The sequence below is a fragment of the Lupinus angustifolius genome, chromosome LG11 (assembly GCF_001865875.1).
Source record: "Lupinus angustifolius cultivar Tanjil chromosome LG11, LupAngTanjil_v1.0, whole genome shotgun sequence".
Taxonomy (NCBI): domain Eukaryota; kingdom Viridiplantae; phylum Streptophyta; class Magnoliopsida; order Fabales; family Fabaceae; genus Lupinus; species Lupinus angustifolius.
This window is the reverse complement of record NC_032019.1, coordinates 4,458,987-4,470,651: the sequence shown is the minus strand read 5'-3', so window position 1 is coordinate 4,470,651 and position 11,665 is coordinate 4,458,987. Positions and strand designations below refer to the sequence as shown.

The 11,665-nt window shown below is 30.8% G+C and overlaps 2 long non-coding RNA genes across 2 annotated transcripts; both read left to right on the top strand.

Annotated features, from left to right (window-relative positions):
- On the top strand, positions 790-1,464 carry LOC109360261. The gene is made up of 2 exons (XR_002109144.1): positions 790-866; positions 1,232-1,464. It is a non-coding gene; the product is annotated as an uncharacterized LOC109360261 (long non-coding RNA).
- LOC109360274 lies at positions 7,837-8,502 on the top strand. Its single transcript, XR_002109148.1, has 2 exons — positions 7,837-7,900; positions 8,270-8,502. It is a non-coding gene; the product is annotated as an uncharacterized LOC109360274 (long non-coding RNA).

Below are 11,665 nucleotides of genomic sequence, written 5' to 3'. Positions count from 1 at the left end.
ATTTACCAATGAGGTGTTGATCTTATGTTGTAAAGTCATACTAGATCCTCATGTATTATACTAATTTGAGGTCAAAAATCTGATTATTGAGAACGATTTTTGTTAAAATTAATAGTTACACATCCCCAATATACTAGTTCCATATTCATATGATGAAAGTATATATGATTGGTTATACAAAAAGATCTGTTTTCTTCTTCTTTTTTTCAACTCCTTTTTTCTTCTTTTAATATATGAGTCAAACAAAATTAATATATACTATTAGATATAAAAAATTATACCAACAAAATGTTGATCTAATGGTGTAATGCTATGCAAGATCCCTATGATGAATAAAAAGTCAATGATTCGATTCCGAGAGCGACACTTGTTGAGAGAGGCAGTCACACATCCTGAAAGAGATTAGTTCATTACTAAAAAAATGAGAAGATACCATTGATAGTACAAAAAAAATATAATAAATTATTGAGACAATGTATTCAATTAATAATTCTACATCAAATTTAATGTAGGTTCATGCATTTTTTTTTTGTCAATAATGAAACCTTTATTAAATAAGAGATAAATGAAATAAGAGAACAAATAATACTCATATCTATATAATCTCTATAATTAATAAAGACAGACAATTTGAAGGGTGTCTCACTCAATCAACAAAAGAATAAGAGTTCACAGGATAACACTCACATTAAATTTACTCATTAAATGAGTTTAGTCCCAGAAATCATATGTATTGTTTCGCCTATAAAAGTTCATACGAGAACGCTAACATTAAAACAATATCACTATTCACTATAGCCAACAAAATATGAAGAATTCTTTTGTTATACTTAGCTTCTTTACCATCCTGCTAGTATGCGCTTCAAGTAATTTTCTTTTTCATTGAAAACTTCATGTGATGTCTTATTTATATATCATGATTTAAATCATCGTCAGACATATGATGCTATCAAAGTTTCAGCACATTCTTATTTTAACCGAGTTATATAAAACTTTTATAAATGTAGGAAATGGATGCTTGTATTTTTCTTGAGTTGTTCATTAACATAATTAAGGATTGTTTGTTTTTAATAAATTTCTATGCTAATATGTGTTTGGAGTAATGTCTGTAATAATTGAATGGAGTATATGCTCTCTTATAATACATTTTTGTTTATAAAAAAAAGTTACATATCACATTAGATTGGAAATCTTATTGTGATTTATTTACATTAATGAGATGCATTTGCAGGTTTGAATTCCAAAACTAATGATGCAGTCACACTAAATGATTATTTCATGGGTCCATGCCGATACGATTTCGATTGCCTACATATTTGCCATTGCTCTTTACATCGTTGTCGATGTTCGACGGGTGGAATGAATTCAGAGTCATCTTCAAATGTTAGAGAAAACATTTCTTGAAATATTTTCCTGAATTCAATCTTTTACATATATATGTAATGAAAGATTAAAATGCTTCCATAAGAATAAATAAATTAAGCATAATATATGTTTGTTAATGTAAAATAAGATTTTAGTTAATGGATCGTAGCTAAGCCTACTATATCGAAAGTTTAGTTTAATATTTCGTCCAAGAAATGTTTGTAAACACCATTTTGACTTTACTATAGTTCAGGTCATGATGATTTGGGCTGATAACATTAATATTTAGGCTAAATGTACCAAATTTTAGCCATTTAAAACCTAAAATATTAAAACTAATTAAAAGATAACCGTAGCTTACGATCCACAAAAGTTGCTGAAGTGGTCCCTCGTAATTTTTACATTTTCTCAAGCTGAAGAGATTCACGGTTTGATTACACCTCTTTAGTTTTTTATCCGTTTTTCTCTTATTTTTTTATTGGCTTAGACCTACTTAGAATTTGTTTAAATACGTAGTTAGCTATCATACTAAACATATCTTTTAGATGGTTTCAGAAGAGTGAGTTTCTAGTATATGATCTTGTTATTTGGCGATAAGTGACTTGTACTCACTAGTGTTTTTGTTTGGCTATTTGTTTAAACCTCATATGCATATTGGGGATTTACCCAAACGAAAATCAAAATATTTACCTATAATAAAATAATAATAATCAAATATCTATCCCAATACATAGAGTTGCTACGATGACTGAACAACATTATAGTTATCATAAAATGAGTTAATTCAAAAGCTTAAACCTTTTTTCACCATAGTTTCATTGGCTTTATTTGGGATTTATTGGGATGGCATAGAATGTATGACAAACATACATGGGGATTGATTGAATTTCATGGAATGAGAGTATATACTAGCTTCAATCAAATATGGGTCATGTGTCTTCAGAGTGATCACTATCTACAATTAGACCAACTCACCTAAACAACTTAAATTTTGTAAGTGATAAATTCAGATTCACACACTTCAAAGGAGAGCACATCTTATGTTCCAATATATGTACTACTTTATGTATATTTCATTTTCATTGGTCAGAAAATATAAAATTAATATATATTTCATTCATGTTTTACTTTTCTGACCAATGAGAAATAAGGGGTACATGAAATGATATATAAAATTTGGGACAGATGATGAGGATCCACTTCAAAGTAGTAACCTCTATTGTGTAGAATGTTTCCTTAACTTATTTAAATCCAAGCTTGGCCAGATGACCGAGTCATCATGCCAAGATTCATACGCCATGACCGAGGAGCACGCACTAGAAGCATCAGATGGCACATAACTTGGCCAAGAGGAACACACATCACACACATTAGATGGCGCGCAACCTAGACGAGAGGAGCACACACCAAACACATGATCCTCTCGATCAGGTTACGTGTCATCTGACGCTTCTAGTGTGTGCTTCTCGGTCATTGTGCATAAGTCTTGACACGATGACTCGATCATCTGGCCAAACATGATGCATGAATCTTGGCATAATGACTCGATCATCTAGTCTAGCTTGTTCTGGCTTCGTGCATCCTTAGGTTCATCAATTTTATCAAATAATACATATCAACAAAGCATTATTGGTTTACATTTTTGTGATGGAAAGGAGGCAAAGCCAAACCAAATGAAAATTACAAAAGTTGAAATAGCATAGGGTGTAAAAACCCTAGATAAAACATTCGTGATTATCATGTGTATATGATAATGATATAATGCACATAACGACAAACAATGTGTTTCAAAATACGGGAACAACACTAACCACAATTGAGTAATCGGGTATGTAAATTAGAGGATTTAAACTAACGGGAAATAAAAAAATCAAAGGAATCATGCCTTTTTTTTTTTGATAAATTATTTATTCTTAAACAAAAGTAATAAAAATAAATAATATAAAAAATTATGTAAAAAACTTTGATAATACATAAATATTAATCTCTTTTTATATTTCTTATCAACCCAACTTTGCAATCTCTAGGTTATTAGATGTTTAGATAGAGTCTTTATTTTTTCTTCAACAATCCCTTGGTGATTTGGATTTCATGAGTGATGGTTTTGAGGATCTTCTAGTCTCTCACATGGGTTAACTTCAATGAGTTTCATGGATTTTCATTTTATAGATGTATGCTATGGTCGTGTTTAATGGATACTTCTCTTTTGACAAGTAGAAGGGATGGGAAGAGCCTTGGGTCTTTGAAGGAGATGAAGTGAGTCATGATAATTGACAAGGCATGTGAAGTTTAATTTTTTGTGTGAATAGATATCATCCATTCAATGAAAATAAAATTAAATGATGAGATTTAGTGTAAAAAATTTGGCACCTGCTATCAACTGATCCCAACTCTTGTTTTATTACAGGCTATATATTCTTGGTCATCACATTACCAACTACAACAAATATAAATCATCTTTATTAAGAGAAACAATTGTTGGGAGAGATAGTCATACATCGTGAAAATGATTAGTGTCATACTCATAGGGTGAGAGTCAGGATATCAAAAAATGTAAACACCCAAGTTAGCTTTGTGGGAATTGCATGTACACAAGATTACATTGTTTAAGTTCAGTTTCATATTGAAAGAAAAAAACATCACTCTTTTCATTTATGTTGGTGAGTTATGTTGGTGAGTTTCATTTATAGAACACTTACAACCATGTGGCTTAGAGTTGTTACTATTAAAGATATATGATAGGTTATTTTAGAAGATGATATATAGTTGGTTAGAAAGTTAGGAATTAGCAAGTTAGGTTTATGTTAGTTACTTGCTTTACAAGCTTTCTTATTCTTTTCTCTTGTATAAATAAGTCATATTAGCTTATTTCTTATTCAATCAATTCAATTCATTCAATGAGAATATTATCAATCTTTGTTTCTCATTCTTATTTCTTTAAGCTTCTTTAAGCTTTCTTTTATACACTTCTTATTTCTTATTTCTTTAAGCTTATGCTTTGGGTGGTTAAGCGTTATTATTACTTCAAATCAAGCATCAAATCAATTCCAAGTTGGAGAGTGAAAAGTTTCACTCACCAACTTGAGGGGGATATTAAAGATATATGATAAGTTATTTTGGAAGATGATAGTCGGCTAGGAATTAACAAGTTAGGTTTATGTTAGTTATTTGCTTTACAAGCTTTCTTTTCTTCTTTTCTCTTGTATAAATAAGTCATATTAGCTAACTTCTTATTCAATCAATTCAATTCATTCAATGAGAATATTATCAATCTTTGTTTCTCATTCTTATTTCTTTAAGCTTTCTTTTATACACTTCTTGATTCATCAAGAAGCTTTCTTTTCATGGCTCTTACCCTATTTTAACACTGCTATTGCAAAAAATTAGAATTGATCATGATTCATGCAAAAAAGTCATACAAATAATGGTATGTTCTTTTAGCCAATGCTAAAAATCATGAATTAGATCGACACAATTAGCATTGACAATAAGCTAAATTGTATTGTAGCATTAACTTTTTTTTTTTATAAACTTTTTGGTCTATTTTAATAATATTTTTAGAGATCATGCATATGCTACAATTAGGATTGAAAATAAACTCGATACTGAATTAAAATTGAGCTACAAGTGGAACTTATTTAACAAGCGAGTCAAATTTGAGCTAAATATAATTTAACTCATTATGTTCATACACTACCTTAATTTTTATACTAAATACATACATACATACATACATACGTACGTACGTACGTACGTACATACGTACGTACGTACATATACTACAACAAATAAAGGCAAAATATGTCTAACGAAGTTAAAAATATTTAAATAATTGAACATGTATAATTTATATATTCCAATTATGTCATTTTTAAATGTTTAAAAATTATGTAAAGGCAAAACATATATAAAAGTCATTCAACTGATTTCTCTTTGCGTCTTCATTGCATTTAATTTATTCAATTCGTGTAATCAAGGACACAAATAGTTTCTCCTATATGATTGGAGACTATATCATGTCTCTCTCTTAGGTGTGGTGTTGTGTGGTGTTACATTTGGCTATCTCTACATTTGCTATCTTAGACTAGATGTACATCTAACACTTTTACATTATTGTTTATCTTTTAAATATTCTTTTCATTACGGGTGATGGAATTGGACTCGGTCACTTACTGTCTTCTTCACTTTAACTTAAGAATATATCATTTATTTTTCTTATGTTTCATTTCTTCTATAGCCTCATCGACCATCTTTTTTCTAATGTCTGATAAATAAAAAGAGGTTTGATGACTTCTAGTGAAATAAGGATGCAAAGTATAATAGTACATGAAAAAGTAATTATTAATTACACAAAACTTATCTTACATTTAGGATTAATGTATTAAAAAACAATTGGTGCAATGAAAGTTCTCACCAACTTTCTAACCCAAAAATTCACAATTTTAGAAAGTTATTAAAACAAATTCATACAAAGGATTATTGACTTATTCTTTCTCGAATTTTTTTTTTTTAAATATCTCGAACATACTCTATATTCAATATCAAATAATAAAAATATAGGTTGACTGTCACAATAGTGCATGTCAGAATAATCTGAATTTAAAGAATATATTCTAATATTCAATAGAATAGCTAATATAGAATGGTCTATAATTGAATTTCATTATTTAATTTCTTATTAATTATTAAATAAGTTTATTAATTTTAGTATATATAACATTTAAGTTATAAATATTAAATAGATATATGTATAGTATATATTAAAGAATATTTAATAATTACTATATATATTATATGAATATAATATTATATTGAACTTATTCATTCAAACCATTTTAAAAGCTATTTTTTGTGTATATAGTAATATATATATATATATATATATATGAGTATTTACATTTTTACTTATTTATTATTATAGGAAAATAAGAAAAATACTTATGAGTTTCCTACACCCTTAATATGATTATTACTCATTCAAAGAATGAATTGAAGAAAAAATATAAATACTTATAAGTTCTCTATCATCCTTAAAATGATTATTATGCTTATATTTTTAAAATTAGTAAAGATTATACTCTTATTTATTTGATTTTACATTTTAATGAATAAAAGTTACATATCATATCATGATAGAAATAACATTGATAAAGAACGAGAAAGATAAATACTAATGGAGCATGAGATTGGCAGCATGGTCAACATAGCTTGGGGGAAATCTAACATACCAATATGAGTCCAAACATGGATGTTGGAACAATTCTTATTCTTTCTAATGTGGATGGGTTGTACAAGTTTTAAGAGAGAAAATTTGATTGTAATTTATGGTTGTATAATTAGAAAACTAGGTTCTTTAATATTTTATGGTGTACTTTTATGTGTGTCTTGCACCTCGATCTATAGGTCAAGCCCATTACTTCTACCAAATCAAATTTGATATTATTCTCAAAATACATTAATTTTCTACTACAATTTCAAAATCATGCAATATTATTAATTTCTCATACATCGTGTTATTTTTATTTTGTTTCAAAGCATATTAAAATAAGCTTTGGATTTTAAAATGATAGGATGCTAATAAATGATAATATATAATTTAAAAAAAATATTTGTACTGTCATATTTTCCTTGTAAATTTTTCAACTCATTCGCAAATCAAAATTAGTAGTCAAGTATCATTTACCAATGAGGTGTTGATCTTATGTTGTAAGGTCATATTAGATCCTCATGTATTATACTAATTTGAAGTCAAAAATCTGATTATTGAGAACAATTTTTGTTAAAAGTAATAGTTACACATCCCCAATATACTAGTTCCATATTCATATGATGAAAGTATATATGATTGGTTCTACGAAAAGATCTTTTTTTTCTTCTTTTTTTCAGCTCCTTTTTTCTTCTTTTAATGTATGAGTCAAACAAAATTAATATATACTATTAGATATACAAAATTATACCAACAAAATATTGATCTAGTGGTGTAATGCTATGCAAGATCCCTATGATGAATAAAAAGTCAATGATTCGATTCCGGGAGTGACACTTGTTGAGAGATGTAGTCACACATTCTGAAAGAGATTAATTCATTACTAAAAAAATGAGAAAATACCGTACAAAAAAAGATATAATAAATTATTGAGAAATTGTATTCAATTAATAATTCTACATCAAATTTAATGTAGGTTCATGCATTTTTTTGTCAACAACAAAATCTTTATTAAATAAGAGATAAATGAAATAGGAGAACAAATAATACTCATATCCATACAATTTCTATAATTAATAAAGACATAGAAAATTTGAATGGTGTCTCACTAAATCAACAAAAGAATAAGAGTTCACACGATAACACTCACATTAAATTTACTCATTAAATGAGTTTAGCCCTAGAAATCATATGTATTACTTCACCTATAAAAGTTCATAGGAGAACGCTGACATTAAAACAATATCACTATTCACTATAGCCAACAAAATATGAAGAAGTGTTTTGTTATACTTAGCTTCTTTACCATCCTGCTAGTATGCGCTTCAAGTAATTTTCTTTTTCATTGAAAACTTCATGTGATATCTCATTTATATATCATGATTTAAATCATCCTCAGACATATGAGGCTATCAAAGTTTCAGCACATTCTTATTTTAACCGAATTATATAAAACATTTATAAAATTGTAGGCTTGTATTTTCCTTGAGTTGTTCATTAACTTAATTAAGGATTGTTTGTTTTTAATAAATTTCAATGCCAATATGTGTTTGGAGTAATGGTTAATGTCCTCCTCTTATAATTGAATGGAGTATCTATATGCTCTCTTATAATACATTTTTGTTTATAAAAAAAAGTTATCATATTAGATTGGAAATCTTATTGTGATTTATTTACATTAATGAGATGCATTTGCAGGTTTGAATTCCGAAACTAATGATGCAGTCACACCAAATGATTATTTCATGGGTCCATGCCGATACGATTTCGATTGCCCACATATTTGCCATTGCTCTTTACATCGTTGTCGATGTTCGACAGGTGAAATGAATTCAGAGTCATCTTCAAATGTTAGAGAAAACATTTCTTGAAATATTTTCCTGAATTCAATCTTTTACATATATATGTAATGAAAGATTAAAATGCTTCCATAAGAATAAATAAATTAAGCATAATATATGTTTGTTAATGTAAAGTAGGATTCTAGTTAATGGATCGTAGCTAAGCCTACTATATAGAAAGTTTAGTCTAATATTTCGTCTAAGAAATGTTTGTAAACACCATTTTGACTTTACTATAGTTCAGGTCATGATGATTTGGGTTGATAATATTAATATTTAGGCTAAATGTACCAAATTTTAGCCATTTAAAACCTAAAATATTAAAACTAATTAAAAGATAAGTGTAGCTTACAACCCACAAAAGTTGAGTCTTGAGATTATGAAGTCTACCTTAGAAAGTTGGAGTAGCACTTTTCAAAGTGTCTTGAAAAGTATGACATCAATTAATCCTCTACTATATCTTTATGATGGAGCCTTCCTTCCCTTCACTATATATGGGGAACTTGTGAGGAAGAGATACAACAAGCAAGTGAGAAAAACAACATACAGAGAAAGTGAGAGAGTTTATATTCACATAGTGTAAGATTTGTATTCCTAGTGAGATACTAGAGAGTTTGTATTTCCATCCTTTTTGGGTGAGATTGAGTGTTATTCTCTTTGTAAGAGAGAGTCAAATATTGTAATCCTACTTTCTATAGTGGAGATATTTTCTGGATTAAGTTCTGTGGTTGTTTCATTCTCACTTTGAGGAGGTTTTTCCACGTTAAAATTCTTGCTGTTATTCTTCTACTATTCTCTTTTTTCGTTATCCACTTGTCGCTTCCGCAAGTGCTCATTTTGCATCATACAAATGAGAGAAATTGGTTATGAATTTCCCATCAGTGGTATCAGAGCTCCCTGTTTCATCCGGGGATCTTAGCATGTGTAGTCAAAGATGGAAGGAGCTGCTAATATCTCATTTGATGGAGATATGTTCAAGTTGACAGCTGACAACTATTCCTATTGGAAGCCCATGATGGAGCATCATTTATACTGCAAGGATATGCATGAGCCTATTTCTTGCAAAGACAAGCCAGAAGATAAGGGTGACAGAGATTGGGAGGTTTCGAATCGAAAAGTTGTTGCAATGATTCAGAAGTATATTGATAGAAGTTTATTTGAGCATGTGTCCACATACACAAATCTTATGAGTTATGGTCGAAACTTGATTCTATGATTCAAAAGAAAACTCCTAGAAATAAAGTATCTCTTGTCAGAAGGCTGGTGAAACTCGACTACAAAGAAGGTCAGAGCATGATAGAGCACTTGAATTCATTCAAGGGTCTTGTCAATCAATTGGCAAAGATAAATATGAAGATAGATGATGAGTTGCAAGCACTTCTGCTACCGAGTTCGTTGCCTGAAAGCTGGGATACATTGGTGGTCACGCTCAGCAACTCAGTCCCTGATGGGAAGGTCTCAATGAACACTGTTTAAGACAGTCTATTGAATGAAGAATCCAGAAGGAAAGAACGGAGTACATCCTTCCATTCTGAAGCAAATATTGTGGAGAGACGTGGAAGAAGTGAAACTCATGGGAGGAATGAATCTCGTGGAAGAAGCAAAAGCAAATTCAGAGGTCGCCCTCAATCTTGCATGAGGTCAATAACATGCTATTATTGTAGTAAAGAAGTACATAAAAGATATGAATGCAGGTCCTTAAAGAGAGACCAGAAAGCTGGAAATGTCCATGAAGATTTAGTTGATCCAAGGAAAAATGGTCATAAGTCTACCACAGTCGCCGCTGTAGATGATGATGTTCTCCTCATTGGAGAATACAATTACCTAAATGTTGCATATGGTGATTGTGCTTAGATCGTTGACTCTGATGCTTCTCTCCATGTAAATCCACATGAAGGTTTCTTCTCAAACTACAAGAAATGTGATTATGGTACTGCAAAAATGGGAAACCATGTTACTAGTAAAATTGCGGGAATTGGTGATACTGTGCTGCTAACAGACACATGAGGAAAGCTTATACTGAATGAGGTGAGACATGTCCCAGATATGTGTCTCAACCTTATCTCAACGGGTAAGTTGGATGATGCTGGTTTTGTAAGCCAATTTGGTGTTGGAAAGTGGAAACTAGCAAAAGGCAACCTCGTTATTGCTAGAGGCTCAAAGGAAGGATCTTTGTACATTATGCAAGGAGGAATTTGTTCTAGAGAAGCAAATGTTTCTACCGACTCCAAAGATCTTTGGCATAGGCGATTGGGGCACATGAGTGAGAAGGCACTTCAGATTCTCGCCAAAGACCACCTTCCAAGTATAAAAGGTCAAATTTTAGATTCATGTACTGATTGTCTTTATGGTAAACAATATAGAGTCAGTTTTCAGAGAACAGAAAATCCCTCACAGAGAGATGAAGTACTTGAATTGGTGCATTCAGATGTTTGTGCACCATCTGAAAAATCTCTTGGAGGAGCCTACTACTTTATCACATTCATAGACGATCACTCGAGAAGAGTATGGGTGTAATTGTTGAAAAACAAAGATCAAGTACTATTAACAATCAAAGAGTTCCATGCACTAGTAAAACGTGAGACTGGGAAGAAGTTGAAGTGTCTGAAAGCAGACAATGGTGGAGAGTATCGTGGTCCATTTGAAGCCTATTGCAAGGCTTTTGGTATCAGACTAGAGAAGACACCATCATAGACTCCCCAGTTGAATGGAGTCGCTGATAGGATGAACTGCACAATTGAAGAGAAGATCAGATGCATGTTGCAAGATGCCAATCTCCCCAATTCTTTCTGGGGTGAAGTAGTGAAGACTGCAGTGGATCTTATAAATCAAACACCTTGAAGACCCCTGAACGAAGAAATTCCAGAATAAATATGGTACAAGAAGAAGGCATCATTCAATCACCTGAGAGTATTCGGATGCAAAGCCTTTGTTCACATTCCAAAAGATGAAAGTGCATGTCTAGGAAAGTTATGTCTTAGGAAAGACCTGGTATTTAAGTGTGTCTGTTAAGACCCACCTCACTTTCCTGGGAACTTTCCTGGTGGATGTTCACGGACTACGATATTGTTCCGGTATACGGTTATCATGGCGAGTGCTAAATTTGATTTGGAGAAATTTAATGGAGAAAATGATTTCAACCTCTGGCGATTGAAGATGAAAGCTCTACTAATTCAACATGGCTTGGACAAAGCCTTGGACGGTAGAAACAATTTACCAGAGAGTCTGATCGAGGACGAGAATGATGAAAACT